This window comes from Oryzias latipes, chromosome 7, assembly GCF_053564925.1.
Source record: "Oryzias latipes strain Hd-rR chromosome 7, Olatipes_Hd-rR_3.1".
NCBI lineage: Eukaryota > Metazoa > Chordata > Actinopteri > Beloniformes > Adrianichthyidae > Oryzias > Oryzias latipes.
This window is the reverse complement of record NC_136243.1, coordinates 26,420,267-26,438,322: the sequence shown is the minus strand read 5'-3', so window position 1 is coordinate 26,438,322 and position 18,056 is coordinate 26,420,267.

Genomic DNA, 18,056 nt, shown 5'->3' with positions numbered 1-18,056 from the left:
ATATTCATGTAGCCGGTACCTTATTATTGAATCTGTACACTAACAAAATCAATATTAAGTGCAGCTTGACATAAATTTATTAATGAATTTCAGCTTTCTAAGTACTTGTGTTTTTTCACTCAAAAAAGGATGAGTAGAATGCTGTAATGATATCAAAACAGAGTGTCAGGATGCATTAGTCTGGGAGTTTATGAACGCGCACATAAAAACTCAGGAGCGCCCCTGTGGAAGTGCTTACTTGGCAGAAATGTCGCTTTTTACAAACATCAGTCATTTTACGGCCCCGTATAGCAGAGCGCTCCTCGGCTGTGGGTGATAGTTAGAGAAAGACGCAGTCATCTTGTTTGTCCTAAATAAGATCTTTGCAGTAAGCCTACTTGTATTAAGCCCTCCAAGTGGGACTGTGTACCATTTAATTAAAATGGATGTCTCTTGTTGTCCCTAACCTGTCCCCCTAACTCTTCCTTGTTTTCAGGCCATGTCTTTGTTTAGACAACAGCCCAACGTGACACTTCTGACATGAGGACGCCGGGGTTCGGAGGATTTTCTCGCTGCACCATTCCCGACATAGCAGCATAAAATGACATAGGATTGGCCGTCCCTCGCTGAAAGCCTCAAGGAGATTTTTAAATGTACTGCCAGCGATAAAAACACCAGTTTCTTTTTTAAGATTTTATAGTGTCGGTGACAGCAAAGGAATTGCCACAATTTTCCTGCAATACTGCATGTTTTATGCACACCATGATGTGAAAATAAAATGGATTTTCATGCGATTTCCAAACCGTTTCCAATTCTTTTGTCTTTTAATAGAAACGTGAGCAAAGTTAAAAGGCTCTTTATTGGGGGAGCCGCAACTCTGGACACAAGCTGATGCCATAAAAGCAGGAAAGCATTGAAAAGCAAAACATCAATCTAAACTAAGAGGAGGAAGCCATAAATCAGTGAATCATAGCCTTCAGCCCCGCCTTTAAAATCATTTAAACAGATTCAAAAACCCTGATTCTGCTCGAGTCTCTCTGTAAGCACTCTTATAAAACCTTTATATGCCTCCCACAGAGGATAAAACCGCAAAACCTTATTGAGACAGAAAAATGGCCGCTCTGTACATCGGAAAGGGAAGCTTTAAACCGCTCTGGCATCCTGATCACAGAGTGGATGCGAGTGAGTAAAGATCTATGAAGTCATCCATCCAAAGCATTTCTCTGGTACGTTTTTACAAACCTTTTCAGGTCTGTTTAAATGTAAAGGTCCACTCATTCGAGTTAAGAGAATTTCAAGAGTTTATCAGATTGAAAATGCATCTACATTATCACAGTTTTCTCATTTCCCAATTTAGAAGCATCGCAGCAGCTCTGCCTAAGCTCAGCGTCGGTGGCTGAAACAGATAAAGCTGCATCAGTCACTTCCTGCTAAAAAGGTACTGGAACATCAAGAAAAACAATCTTTCATATCTAAATACTTACTTTAAAATATTTTGAATTTAAGTTTTCATGTTAGAAATCAATCAAAAAGGTGACCCAGGAAAAACAAAATGTTGTACTAATAAATTTGATCAAAAAGGGGGCAGGATGAGTCTTTTTTTGTTTTTACCGGTACACGATTGATTGTGACCACTAAACCATTTTGTTTGTTGGCTCAGTATAAATGTTTTAGTTCAAATCGCCACACAAAACAAAATGTATCCTGTATTTTCTTTAAAACAACAGTTTGAAACATTCACAGGAAGTTATTTATTGACTGCTTTTACTATGTTAATGCAGTGTGAAAGAAAACCAAGAAAACAGTTTTCATTTTATGAGTAAAAAAAATGTTTTTTTCCACTGTAATGTGACGAATGGGGACGTGGTGCAGTATTTAAGTAGAACAGGTGTGTGTGTGTGTGGGTGTAACACTTGGCCGTTTCTGGTTTTGCAGTGCGTCGTGCGGTTGCTGTTTATGGTATGTGTTTGTTTTCACATTTTTATGTATTGTGTTTAATGTTTCACCTGTTTCTTAATATATTTGTGTATGTTACATTATTGTATGTCATCTTCTTTTGGTTGCAGTGCCGCTGCTTTGGTCTGGCAACATAAGAAAATAAAAAAGTGCTTGAACCTTTCTTCATTGTCTTCGCTCTCGTTTCTGTCGTCGTGGTACGCATCTACGGAGGTACGGCTACAGTAACCTACGGTTGAATCAGTGAACACTACAAATTATATAGTGTTTTGAGGTCCAAAAATGTGTTTTTTCCTGTTCTGAAAGGATTCTTGATAACTTGCTGTATTTGTTGTAAACTTTTCTGCTCAGTTTATCACATTTTATCATGAAGTCCTTCTACATCTAATCTATATACTTTTACTTTCTATCTGCATTTTTCTATGACACTCTTCAAATAATAAATTTTGTTGGATAATAGTTCATTTTGATATTTATCAATGATTCCTCTTTATTAAACCTGCATTTTATTTTGAAATTTTCAAGAGTTTACTGAAATTTGGATAAAAAGGCAAAAAAAACTCAACTTCGTCACTTATTTAAAAAGTAACAGCTTTAGATCCAGATCCAACTTTTTTTGACAAATGTGTTGTTGTTTTTTTTACACTTTTATAAAAGTACTAAGTAATGGTGAACATACATTTTTGGCCACAGTGGTGTAATAGCTGTAAACACACAAAACATGAGCAGTAAATTAAAAGTAAAAAATAATTTAAATTAAATTAAAAAACTTGTATCAAAAATATCTGATACATTTTTCTTTAAGTTTTAAACCAATCAAATCACAAAGGATGGAGCATGATGTGGTGTTTAAATGATAAAGCAGACTTTTGGGTCGTAGTTTGTTCAGTTGGTAGTGGGATGTTTCTCAGTAAGCAAATACAAAGCAACCTGAATTTAATCATCTCCAGAATTCACTTTTTCACATTTTCTTCCCAGAATCACAGCAGAAATAAAGAGTTTTCAGCTTCAGATCCAAAGAAATATGGATAATATTTCAGAAGCATGTTGTCCATAACTTGCTGCATATAAAAACAAGCTTTGTTTGGTGGCAGGAAGCTTAATAATTACATTATACACGGTTGAAGGGTTTTAGAAATTCATAAAAATGTGATTATAGCGCTGCAGCTCACACTGAAGGTATATAATTATTGTAAATTAATGTGAGAAAACAGCATTCAACCGCTGGGGAAAAAGTTTCCTTGTGGAGAAAAAATGTGTTAAAGATTGTAAATCGAAACTCAGTGTGCCAAATGTGACACTTTCATTAGGAATAGTTACCAATGTTCAAAAGATCAAATACATTTGGATACAAAGGTAATAAATCCACAACTTTCTCAAAATGTGCAAATTGCTAAAAAGTGATGCACTGATTTAGCAGCTTATTAGCAAATGTTTTATGTTTATGGAAAAACTCTCATTTCACAGTCACAATTTTTTTTAAGAGCCACTCCAATGAAAACCGTGTTTTGGGTGTTTTTAATATGTTCTTATGACATTTTTCTAATGAAAAAGGACATAAAAATAAAGAATTTTAAGCTCAAAATTGACTTTCTGGCTATTTCTTTACTCAAATGGTTATGAATCAGGCGCAGATGAAAAAAAAAAGCTTATTTGTGACATCGAAAACATGCTGGGCAAGCCCCGAGCTCCCTGCTCCAAGCTCTCAGCAATGTGGAGGGGAAGAGGGGCGGGGTTGCTACAGAGGCAAAGTATCAAATGAACTACTGCCACTCTGCAGAAACTCTGTCTTAGAAAAGTAAAGGTATTTTGGGGTCTTTTTGGCTTAAAACAGCATCATCGGAATTAAAAGATAATAACGCTTTCACAATGGATCAAAAGATGATCAGAGTGGCTCTCTTAAGTTAGTTTTGAAGGTTTTCTTTGCAGAAGAGCTGAGTCATTTTGAGTGAATGCGGTTTTCTGTTGCCACACTGTATTTTTTCCTCTGTGGGCCTGGAACTTAATGCGCCTTTGGTCTGTTTCAGCCTCCCAGTTCACTTTCAGCCCTGTTCACCAAAGAAATGGAATCATAAAAACCATTCATGCTAAATGAAAAAGGGCACCATAAAGCTGCATTACACCGCAGTACACTCCTCTGCACCTTCCATCCTTATCAATATCACCCTTCGTCTCCTCGCATATCTGTCTTCTTCCCGGTTCCCTGAAACAAAGAATAAAAGCCTTAGAAAGAGGCTCAATCCGTCATTCCAGTAATATAAGATAAAAGTCTTTAAAAGCTAAAGAAGAGATTGTTTTTTTTCCTTCTCCTTCAAGCCAACGGCCTTTAAGACAGCTTCTCAAGATTAGCAGCAAAAAGAACTATATATTATTTGCAGAAGAGCTTAGTGAGCGCACTCTGAGCTTATCTGTACATAACTCAATTTATATTAGAATTTCCATACATGCATTTTCCTGTTACTGTTGATATGCAAAAATGGTACTTACTAACAAACACTGCATAATGCACTGGAGGCAGAGCATCAATAACTGTATTTTAAGGTGGAAGAGAAAATGCAAAAAGGCAGAATAAAAAGATGGGCAGCATAAAACGCGTAACACATTAAACAGGAAAATGTCAAAAATATAAAGATGGCTCTTTGCTCAAGAGACAGCAAGTTGTTTATCTGCGAAGAGGAGGAAGGAATAAAAGGCTTCCATGGGCAGCTCTGTGTATTTCATTCACTAACAAAGTCAGGTGTTTACAGGCAAGTCTCTTCCCCCTGCCAGCTGCCCAGCTTCCATCACAGACCAGAAAGAATGGAGGACAGTGCCTTACGTTTCACCTCAGATTTATTGATAAACAAGTTCAGTACCTTATTTCTGTCATGTAAATTATTCCACATAAATCTGTGAGAAAGAAGCAGATCTTACATTTGGTTAAGTGCCTTTAAACACTTACTCCAATAAAAATCATGTTTTTTTGTGTTTTTAACAGATTCTTGTGACATTTTTGTAATGATGGAAGATATATATTAAGAATATTCAAAAACTGGATTTCTGAGTAATTCTTTATTCAAATCCTGGGGAAGTGAGGCGGGGTTGCTTCATAGACTACTGCTGCTCTGCAGAAACTATCTATGTCCTAGAAAACAACGCAGTTTCTTGTTTTTTTTCTAAAACCGGCATCATCGTAATTAATAGACCACCGGGAATACTTTTACAGTAGATCAAAAGATGATCAGTGGGTCTTTAAGGACAAAACCTATCAATGTACGTCTCCTTTGAGCACACTAAAGTATCACATAACACATGTTCTCCTCTGCTGGGGTAGGAGATGATGTTGTGTAGCTTTTTTGTGGTGAACCGTTGCTTCTGTTGCATTTTCTCCCACTGGTTTGACATTCAACGTCTCTCAATTATGTATGAACGGCAAGCAATATCCTTTACCATCAGGCCCAGATGTAACATATTTCATTTTCAAGGGCTGCGGAGCACAATCAGACCCTCTGTGTAATTACGACTTATTAAAAATGATTCCAAATTATCAGTGGATCTGTGGGCTGGTGTCTGGGTCCAAGCACAGAACTCTTTCACTGCATTAGACAACTTCCCGTGGGTGATTGGTCTGTCACTAAAGATCCCTGCGTTTGATTCATACATTTACATGCAGCCTACAGTAAATACCTATGGGGTCTTTTTTTTTTTTTTTGCGGAGGTAATTAGTGATTCAGAATTAAAACATAGTAATTTTGGAAATGCACCCTGACTGTCTTCCTGCAAAGCGCTTTTGTGGCTCCGTGTGTACAGTCTTATAAAGAGAAAACACAGCTCAAGTCAAAAAAGACACCTCAAACAGCATGTTTACCCTTCACACAACATGGAGGAATTAATAATAAATGAGGGCCCCCATCCATTATTTCATCCTCCAAATGGCAAAATCTGTATAAAGCTCTGAGTATCCGTCTGGGCGAAAATAAATAAACCAGATCTGCTCTTCAGCGTTTCCTGCTCCTTTTTCTGTGCAGGATACGTGTCTGCAGAGAGCACAGACTGCTCCTGAAAACATGATGAGCTTTCTAAACATATATAAATAAACCAAGTCTTTGCAATTAGCTTTCACATCTTTTCTGTTAATTCAGATGATTTTGTCACTTTTCTGGGGCAGTGCATTTAATATTTAGACAAGTCTCCTTTTTCTCCCAGAGCTGCTCTCCCAGCTGAATCCTCCCAATGTGAGGGATTGTAATTTGTGAACACGCCGGTGTCAGAAGTGATTTTGCTGTAAAGTCACTAATTATATGCAACATCAATGCAATGTGGTGAAACCGTTAAAAAATTTAAGATCACAAGACAAATGGAGAAATGCGTGCGGAAACAAGGAAAAGAAGCACTAACATTCACAGTTTTTCAATGAATAATACATGCCTCTTTTTTTCCCCCTCCCTTTCAAAAGAACTCGTCTAGATTGGCTCCGGTGTCTCACTTATCTTTGTCCCCAAAAACGAAACAAACAAAAAATGTGTTTATGAATTTTCACATGCTGCAATCCTGATTGCATCCTCTCATTAAAGGAATAGTTGACTATATGAGGCATTGTTCTATGAACTGATTTCATTAGCAGCTTGTGTGTACAGAACTGGAAAAACAATAGGAGGGGGGGAAAAAAAGACAAAGTGTGTTCAGTTTCAACTAATTTATACACGACAAAGTCAAAACTTGGAGGACGTCTTGAACCCAATCCCTCCTGTTATGATTAAACGCATGTTTCAAACAGAAGTGACCAATTTCTGTCCTTTTTTCCAGGTTTGGGCCTGCTTCTTTTGTCTCAAACGTGTAAAAGAGGTGTGTAAACATAACAGCGCCTTTGTTCAGAGCCCCCCTGCCACTCGCTGAGCATGTAACAGTGAAAAAGAGCCTGATAAACTGTTGGTGCATCAAATTGACAGCAACTAACCTGCCTTCTGAACTCTGTCAGCAAAAGCTGACACACTGGGTCAGCGCCGGAAAGACAAACAACTTTTTAAAGGCATTTTTCCAAGCTCCCTTTACACAGTAATTATATTCCAAATCATTATGTGTTGTAAAGTCTATTGACCCCTGGTAAACTTAGATTTACCAAGCTGGAACAGTTAATGAAACAGTCTTTTAATTAGCACTCCTCTTAAGGGTGGAACTTCTGAAGGGGTCCCTGCTTTGTTTCAGCTTTGTGGTTGACTGAAGTGTGCAGATCCACTGTTCTCAGATAAAACAGCAATACTTTAATTAAGACTTGCTGTTTGGCTGTTTACATACCAACTCAGCGGCACCATTATGCGCACCTCTGTACCGGGGGGACGTCACCTGCGCTACAGGAATATTCACAACTCTGCAAATCAATAACACAATATCGTAATTTCTTCCTTTGTTATTTTACCTTTTTTTTTTTTTAGAAGCCTGGGTCGTTTTTCAAGCTTGACTGATTGAAAGTGGCCTGAGTACTCACGGTAACAACTGGACGGGGGGATGGAGGGGTCGGGTGCTGCTTGTATAATGCAGTCTTTGGCAGGCTCTCTCTTTGTATTAGATACATTAGGGTGGAAATGTGCACTAACTTAAAAATGCTCATGTGAAAATACATGGAATGTATTAAATTAATGGTCTCTTTTGCCTCGGGGCAGTAATGAAAAGAGACCCCCAATGAGTTCATTTTTCACGGCTTTGGTTATGCATTCAACACTCTAATTGAATTTCAATGTAAGTTTTACGAAGTCTTTATTACGGTGACTCTTGATGTAAATTACGTGTGATCTATGGTGGGACTTTCACCCATTAAGTAATTTAATTGTGACGTGCACTTCGGGCACACCTCATGCTTTTATTCCCCTTCATCTACATTGTCACTTTTTTTTCTAGTATTGGCGTGTTTATGTGGATTGATGAAAGCAGCCACTTGTCTCCACTAGGACGGAGCAGGCGGTGTTCGCTCACATATCCTGCTCAGATTGAGTTCAAACTGGGAAACATGGATTATTTGACTTATATTAGGGAAGAGAAGGAACAGATCCTCCAACTCATACAAAAAAATTGAAAAACATTCAGTTCTGTCTCTGAGTGAGCTGCAATCTGATGCTTTCTCTGTCTCCATCTAGTGTTTCTGAGAGATCTGTCTGCTTAAGCTTCTCGTCACCTGGAATACATATATATGAGAACCTCAACCAGCCTTCTGGTTAAGGGTTATAAGTGAATATTGTTTGGGGGAAAAAAAAGCCCACACCTCAAGGAGACGGAAATCTTAATCAAAATACTGTACACAAATCTACATGTGAATGTGCATGAAACATCTGAAGGACTGGGGTTGAAATGACCTGATCATTAGAGGGAGGAAGAGGCTTGACCTGATATTTCCTCTGTTGTTTGGTCAGGAAAGGGACGTTATTGTATAAGGGCTGTAAAGATAAATAACCCTGCCGTTTCCATGGAAAAGGCACAAACAGTGGTGGCCAGAGACAAAAGAGAACAAGACAATAAATCCAACTGTGTCAATTTTGTTTAGTTTCCAGAGTGTTTTTGAGGGAAATATGATTTCAAAACAAGAGACCGCATCCATTTTTCCATGGAGAAAAGGAAATTGTGTCATTTTTTTTGCAGCTTTTTCTGAACAGGCCACAGTTTCATCTTGTGCATTATTTTCCAGACCGCTGCATCCTGACTGGTAATAGGAATATCTGACATGGGTTTTTTTGCCTTTGGATCAGGAAACTCCTTGTACAGCTGTATACATGTTTTTATAGCCTTCGGAGGAAAGGGTATTGTCTTAAAAGAAGAAGGCTTTGTCCAGCCTTCAAATTTAAGTGGAAAACCATGCTTGGAACAGTCTTTTTTTTTGGAAGCTTAACAATAATGAATTAACGCACACGTCTCCTTTCTTCAGGTCAAATGAAGTTCATCTCAATAGAATCCAGGCTTCAATTTTCTTTCATCAGTGCATCTAATCAGTACAAAAAATGAACTAGATGGAAACTTTTGTTTGGAGAAAACTTCACCACAATGTTAAAGACCCATTTCGATAAAAAATCTGTTTTTGGTGCCCTGGACAAGACATTTAAAAAAAAATTGTTCCCTCACTTTACCAATTCGTGCACACAAATTTGAATGTTGTTCGCACAAATTGCTATTTTGTGACCACAAATTAGCATTTTATTAGCAATTTGAGGCACACAAGTTCGCATTTTTGTGAGCACAATTTAGTATCTTGTGTACACATGTTAACACAAGTTAGCACAAGTAGGCATTTTATGCACACAAAATACTAATTTGTGCACCCAAATTAGTTATATCTGCAAACAAATTAGTTTTGTGTGCGAACAAGTTAGCATTTTGTGTACACAAATTAGTATCTAGATACTAATTAATAGCCGCATCTGTTTTATTTACCTAATACTAGAGGACTTTACTCTAGTATCCGAAAAGTTCATTGGATTTTCTTTAACACAGTATACCCAACATAGAACAAAAAAGTAAAGCACAAAATACTTATTTGTGTGCAAAAAAGGCTAACTTGCGTGCTCAAAATTTGAATTTGAGTTTTTTGAATTTGACTTTTTTTTTAATGTCATGCACAGTGCTCTGTAGTTGTTAACATGCTCTTGTGGCAATTTTTTGAGGATATATATTAAAAGATTAAGATTAAAATTGCATTTCTGAAAACTTTTTCCTTGAAATCGCTGTGAATCAGGAGCAGACGAAGAAATGCCGTTGGAAAAAGCTTGTTGCTGTGACAGAAGCTAGAACGGCAAGCTCCCTGTTCCGCTCCATTCTGACTAATCTACTTGTCGACAAATAGATCCACGCATGTCTCCATTTTCCTCGCCTGACATCTGCCTCGCAACAGTACTGCTGGATAGCTCCAATACTGCCCACAATTTTTGTTGCTCCGGTAATGTTAGGTTGGGGTGTGAGGGGCTGTAATAGCGGGAGAAGGTGTACACAAAGGGATGATGGGAAGTAAGGACAGGCTTACTCTATGCCAACATTCCCACCCACAACTCAGAGCTGAATTTTTGATTAACTACTCCCACTCTGCAGACACTATGTCCTAGAAAACGACACCTTTTTTTTTTTTTTTGGGGGGGGGGGGGGGGGGGGGGGGCTAAAAATTGCATAATCATAAAAAAAAAGAGGATCAGAGTGGTACTTTAAAAAAAAAACAGAGTTCTCCCCTGCATCCCTCCCCCAACTCACTTCACCATCTTCCGTCATCAGGGGAGACGAGCTGTGTTAGAAGCTGATGAAGAGAGGCCTTATCACTCCAATGCGAGAGCAAACACAGGAGTCTTTACAGCACATCTTCTCAGGAAGCAGCGGACGCTAAGATTACTGCCCTTTAAGAAGCACTAAGACACCAGCAATCCAGAGTGCTGTTTTATCTTGACAGTTTGCTCCGCTTTGTTTGCCTTTTCTGTGAAGCCTGGGGATAAAAGAGCAGCCTCGGTGAGCTGTATCTGATTAGGATCTAATTGTTAACATTCACTGTGTCGGTTTTATTAACAGCCCAGTGTTGCCGAACATGCAGCAGGTAGAGGCCTTTTCAGTGTTATGAAGGACTCTCCCCTAACTGCTCATGTGTTTTACTCAAGTACTAGTTAGCACTAAGGTAGCAAGAGAGGAGCCCCAAGCTCGACATCATCAACAACAACAACAACAACAACAAACAAGAATTGATGGCGAGTGTTTATTATCTGGTTTAATTGCTCCTCATCTGGAGGATCTGACAGTTGCGGTTAATGAGAGAGGGAGAGGAGGCGCACGGTGTTGGCAGGCAGTTTCATAATAGAAGACGTGCGAGTGTGTGTGTGTGTGTGTGTGTGTGTGTGTGTGTGTGTGCATCCGTGGCCAAAAGGAGTATAGATCACGCTCCAACTTGACAGGCGCAACACATAAGATGAGGGAAACATCAAACTGAATCAGGCCCTGAAATCCGAAATCCACATTGTTGCTGCACACCAATAAACACACCTGTTTGCGCACAGACGTAGGTGTTCACACAGCCCTCTTGGTTGTAGCTGCATTGTGATCAAAGATCTGACATTCAGCAAAGACAGGATATCACTAAAATTGAACCTCTTCCACAGTTTTTCATCCGGCCTGCAGTCCATCTGGCTCACTGCCAATCAGAGACCTTCCTGACATGGTGCAGGGTCACGCACACACATCCACTCACGGTGCAAAACCAAATGCATCGGAGCAACAGGAAGGCCTGAAGTATCTTACCTGGAAAAGCAGGGATCCTCAAAAGAAAGACAAGGTTTGGGTTGTGAGGGGCTGTAAGCTAGCGGGAAAGCATGTAAACAAATGGATGATGGGAAATGAAGGCAGACTTACTCTGCGCCAACAGTCTGGAGCTAATCTCCTGCTGCTCTGCAGAAATTCTTTCCAAGAACGAGCACAGTTTTTTAACTTTAGCCTAAAATGGAATAATCAGAATTAAAAGACCACTGGGAACGCTTTTAAAATAGATCAAAGTGGGACTTTAAAATGAAATGAAACTAAACACACATTATCACAATACAATACAATCGCATCCCATTCACAAATTTCTGCTTGTGAGAAACCCTGGCATTTCTTTAACAGGGCATACCCACCCCCTTTTACTACTCCAGCTCAGCAGGCCCACATGGGAACAATTAGGACTGCACACAAGTTTGGTGAAGACTCGTAGCAACAAGCCGCATCTGTTTTTATTTACCTTTTTGCTCTGGTGCAGGGTAATGTCAAGAGCACATCTGCTACTGTGCAACGTAGCCGTGGTTACATGCGTGGTTGACCCATGATTCTGTAATTACCAGCCGCGCAAGATGAAGAGGCCCAGCAAACCACTCCAAGCCGCACATTCCCGTCCTCCCGCCTTACTCCCCACGTCTCTCTTGTGGCACGAAGCCCTGTCTGCCTGAAAAGTGGAAGCTGGAGAGCTGGGGATGCTGAAGGGCAATTTGACGAGCCAAAGTTGTACACAATAGTTATTTTGAATTAATTTTGGTGTTATTAACCTGCCAGTTAATGACACTTTCCTTCTATTATGTCCCACTAAATGTGGTTATTCTGGGATTAAATGAGACACTGTGCATTTCCTAATCCAATTGCTCCATTGTGATCGCAGGAGACAGGTGACTCAGTAGGCTAGACTACTTTAAATGTGACAATGAGCAATAACTGAAAAATATGACACATATTTATATAAAAAAATGTTCCCACATCTATAAACTAAAAAGTTTCCTCCAAAAGGTTAAAAAAGTGACTAAATATGCCTTTATTGGGCAGCAAAAAAATAAAAAACCTTGTATCAATAATAATGAGCAATTATGAGTAATAACAATGAAGACCAAATATGGTTCACTTCACAGAAGCCTGTGGGGGCTGGGTGCCACCATGCTTAGAACCTCCCAGATGTGCAAACCATATGTTCTGTCTCAAATTAAAACAAAGAAGAAACAGTGCAACATGAAAGGGATTTCTAACTTTGTAAAGACAGCTATAGCCGTACAGATACGGAGGAGAACCAGCAAAAGAGGCCACATAAAAAGGAGGATGCCGCTGCGCCTTTTTTTTTTTAATTTCATTTCCTGCTCATAAGTTCAATGAACAGATGGGAACCAAAGACGGAGGGAAGTTGAGATTTTCTGCCCCACAGCCTCGTGTATATGATGCATGTAAATGTGTAACCCTGGGCTGTTATCATTTATGGAAGCTTTTGGAGCTTGGCAGGTCACAGTGGGACAGAAGAGATGAGACTATTGCTAAAGAAAGATGACAAAACTTTCCATTCTAGGTTCTAATCTGTGTTTCTATCTAAAATCTTAACTGCATACAAACAGCACTGGCAATCATAATTAATAAAACATTCAATATTTAATGATTCCAAATAAACGTTTGTCTTTTAGTTTGGAAAAAAGGAGTAGAACCTGCAAAAACTAGTCAAACTGGTTAATTTTGGTAAAGCTCATCTGAAGGCAAGCTATAAACCACCACTTTGAAACATATTCAATAGCGCCATCTTCTGACAATTTACTGCCAAAACATGACGAGGAGTTTCATAAACCAGGGGTCTGCAACCTTCTACACTCAAAGATCCATTTGGGTTTATTTCTCATTGACACAGTAGCAATCACAAAGTCTCACTTCATCCGTCCGAAAAATTGAATTACTGTTTTTCTGTTATTGTTACTGTTATGATTAATATAGATGAACTGCTGTTTTTTTGGCCATGACTTCCTTTCAAAATAAAAAATACTCTGTGTCAAATAGGATCATCTCAATGCAGCAAATGTAGTAGGTAGATAGTATAATAATAGTAATGATATAAAAAAGAAAAGTTTATTTTACAGTTTTGGTGCATCTAGGCCAGTAAATTTGTCAATCTAACAAACAAAAATTAAATGAGAGCTAATTAAGTGACCAACACTGGATTTTTCAAAACCATACATTTTGGTCTGTCATTTTTATTATAATTACAATAAAAAATCCACCCAATAATCCAGTGTGCCTTAATTCTGGTTGTGCTCATTGACCAATTGATTTCCTGTGGTACACAGTGCACAAAACTCTGTCAAAATGTTTTCATTTGACTCGTGATACGCAGTGTCCTCCAAATGTTTGTGAGTGAGTTGAATCAAGTTTGAGTTAGTTTACTTTTCTACGTACTTACATTTATTTTTTTAAATTCAAAACTTTCGTATTTTTCTTTAACCAGAGCCACAATGGAGGTGTAAACAAGCCAAATGTGGCTCCGGAGCTGCAAGTTGCAGACCCCTGCCATAATAAGTTATCATTTCTAAAAAATCTTGTATTTTATACCCAAATTAAAAACACATTTATAGCAAGAAAATATAAAATTGTAAAATCGTCAAGTCAATTTAACATCACAAGTTTCTGTGACAGGCGGCATTACTTTAATCAACTGTCGGGATTTCCCACTCCAGTCTATTGGGCAATGCAGGAAAAAAAAACTAGTTTATTTAGTCCCTGCCTATTACAGGATATTACTGCCCTTGAGCAACACCTGGAAGATACCCAAAAGGTGTTTTGTTTGTCTAATTAAACTTCACAGGCAGTAGTGCCACCTTGCATAACTGCAAACAGACACATAGCATGTCACATTAACAGAAATGAACATTTTCTGACGGCTTTAAATCACAAGTTTGTAGCAGTTGTAACAAGAATTTGAACAAATGTGAACACAAGAAAATTAAGATGGAAATTCTGACCATGGAGATGTACAGTAAATGACTCAATCTTTCAAAGTTTTAACTGTGTTTCCAAATATTCTAAAATATTGTCTGATTTTGAGTCAGTCCTCACACACGACAGAAAAGTCAACAAAAATTAAAATACCATCCAAATTTAGAAAATAAAACAGAAAAAGTAAAACGAAGCCTTTCAGAAAACAAAATAAAAACAAAACAAAAATTGATTTTTGTCTTAATCTGTCTTGTGTTACGCACAAACAAAAAAAAAAAATTGTCAAATGTTTCTAAACAACAAACAATGTGAGGACAGTAACCAGCCTGGAATAAGCTTGTGGTCACAGTGATGTCTAGTAATGACGCGCCTGTGCAGTTTTTCTGTGTTCCTTCAGCTGTACATAGAGTTGATCACATGACACAGAGCAAGAGAAGATGCTGCTGTCCGGCCAGAATCTTCTGATGAAGAGGACCAACATCACAGGGATTGATGATGCATCGTCTTGAACCAAAAGGAGCCCGTTACCACGTTTACTTGATGATCCAGAAGTAAAAATTCAAATCTATAGGTTGAAAATGAGCCATTTACTTAGGGGCTTTGAACTTTATTGACCTTTTAGAAGTTGACCTGTTCTCCCCTGGAAACCCCTCAGTATAAATGAAATAGAAACAAAAAAAAGGCTAACCATCTGATAACTGAGTGGATGAACAGCATCCTGGAAAAGCTGGATCTTTTAGTGATGGAGCTTGAAGATGACTCTTACTTATAAGGAAAATGACAATCAAAAGCGGCTCTGAACAGTCAGCAGGTTCTAACCATGAGCATTAAAGTAATTTGGTCTAATTTGTCTTTTCCTCTTGTTTCACTTTTGGGTTAACATTTCTGAGTTTCAGAATTTCGGCATCTGAGTTTTAGGCTCAATGTTTTTTGTTTTATCTTTAACTCCATATCATGTTTGCTTCCAACTCTACCAAAACTTGTGTCAACAGTTCATCTAAAACCTTTTTACAGAATGAAAATTCCTACTTATTGTTTAGTTTTAGGGGGAAAAAAATTCTTCTGCTGATGTTTGCAATGATTCTATGCAGAAAACAACACTTCAAAGACATGTTCTGGACATTTCCATGACAACGGCATAGCTGTTTTAGGAAGATAATAGAGTAAAAAAACTGTTGGGCAAATTATAAACCGTTAAAATAAGCATTTAAGTCAAAATACCAATTTGAGCAAATTCCATGTGCTGACTGACTTATTTATTTAAATTAAATGCAAAATTATTGTTTCCCAACTGTTGATTTTGACTTGTCAGATCTGAAAAATATTAATGAACACAATTTAGCAAATACTTCTTTGTTTTACTTTTTTGTCATATATTTTTTTACAAAATCTTGAATACTTTATTGTACTCTTATGGTTTCTTTGTTGTTTTTTTACTTACAGTTAAAGGATTGTAGCCTTTTTACTTCATGTGACAGCTGACAATAACCTCTAACTTGTTAGTGCTCTTTTGCCTTTTGACACGTCACTTCCATTATTTGTGTGCATAAAGACCTCCTAACCACCTTCTAAGCCGAAAGACTCCATTTTCCATTTTTCAAAAACACTAATCTAGTAAATCTCAGGTGTAATACCGTGTACAAACACTAGATGGCAACCTGGCAAAGTGCTGGCAAAGGGTTTCAGAATCTCTTCTGCTCTGATTTGTCTTCAGTCCCATCAGTGTTGATCTAGATCAGACTGACATCCAAAAATCCCACGTCTCCATACCAGTTTTTTTTTTTTTTTTTGAGGAACTTGCTGAATCCAGCTGAATCCATTGATCCCTCCTGACCCATTTGGAGACAATAACTTATCTACTAAACCAATTTTAGAAGCTTTTTCTTGAACAAAGCAACAACAAAGTTGTCCTAAGACATTGTTGTGTTGGCGACCGACAGGTGAAAAGTTCAATGATCCAGCAGGAAATGTGGATACGTGCTATAAAGGCCTTTCTTGTTAACAAATGTTCAACTTTATGTAAATAACATCAGAGAAATAATATTGATACTACTACTACTAATAATTTATATTTACTAGGCACCTTTCAAGTCACTTAAGCTCAACAGAATATAATGGATTTGTCCTCTGTTCATTTCTTAGAAAGAACATGTTGCTAAGAGATTATTTGTGCCTAAAGCAAATGTTATAACACCGGCTGTGTTAGTTGTTTTATTGGTGATTTAAATACAAAAACTTACCCAGATTTTTGTCTGATTATTGGTCAAATTAACCTTTTATTTAAATGATCATTTCAATACATTCAAATTTTATGGAGATAAAACTAATTGTTTTTAGAAAATGCCACCAAAGTAAAGAAATTTGTGTTTAAAAGACCAAAAAAAGAAAAAGGTCAAACAGATCTTCCCAGTTGGTATGTAGTGGTTAAGCCATCTCATGCTTGCTGTCTCAGCATTTGATCTAATGGTCATTTTACTAGAGCCTCTTCATTGAAGCATGTATAGTCAAGAGTATTCAGAACTATCTACACATCTATTTGGGCACTTTCTGGTTAAGCAGAAGGCTAATGGTGACACAATTAGTCAGATTTTGCCCCGTCTTCTAGAGTGTCCTAAGCTATGAATATTTTAGATAACTCCTCAGTTCAAAGAACAAAACACAAGAAAATGTGTAAATAATGCAATTGATCTGTATTAGCATTTTGAAATGACATGCATTAAGGTAAAACTATGACAGAAAGGTTGTGGCTTACACACATTCTCACAACCAGCATTGCACAAGTTACTTTCAAACTGTAATAAAGTACAGATTACTCATACTGTCAATCTTCTAAAGTAATCCCTTACTTTACAAATATTACTATTTGGAATGATAATTAGTTACACAAATCCTGAATAACTTTTAGGTTACTTTCTTTTTCTTTAAAAAAGACATGCAGAAGTAAAATAAAAAATAAAATATTCCACAGTAATTCTCGTTTATATGAGGGCCGTTGACAACCAAAAATATTGTGTACTTTGATAGAGTAAAGTATTGAAAGCACAATTGCAGGAGCAACCTTAATAAATATAAAAGTGTATCTACATAGTATAAAAACACGGATCTGTGAAAGACAAAAATGGACTAAAAACACCAAGAAGGAACACAAAAATGAAATTAAAGTGTTTGGACCAATGCAAACTTAAGAATTAAGAAATTCAGCTCAGTCATTTATGTCACAATCATTTTGTTTTTAAAGCTTAATGTTTGAGTGGTACGTCTGTTGTAAAGCACAAGTTACTGGGCATAGGAGTAAAACACTCAAAATGCCTTACATTATTTAGTTACAGCAAGAAAATGATATCACTATAATTCATTACTTTTGTAGTGAGTTACTCCCCAATACTGTTCTCAAGAGGCTGATGTTTGTTTCTTTGCTTTAACCCCTGAGGACGATATTGCAATTCACTTCAGGGCTGAAATTCTGACTGGTCCAGGCTATAATGAGGCTAGTTTTAGAGCCAACGTGTGTGAATAAATCAGAAAGATAAGGCAAATATATGTATTATATTTATAATTTTTATTGAGCCTATGTCGTAATTCTTAGATCAGCAATACATGTTGAAAGAAAGAAAGAGATAAAATAAAAATAAAAACGACACACAGCCTAATAAATAAAACAAAGGTAATTTTTTTTATTGGAATGAATGAATGAATGAATGAATGAATGAATGAATGAATGAATGAATGAATGAATGAATGAATGAATGAACTAAGAGCATCCAAAAATTCAATGTAAATTCTTAACTTTCAGTTGAGAATAATTTTGTCTTGTGGAGGATCCAAGTCCAAAATCCAAAATCCTCAGAATAAAAAATTTCTGAGATTAGAATTGTAGTCAAAGGGTCAAAGAAAAAGGAAAAGTGGGGAAAAGGAAGCATGAGGGA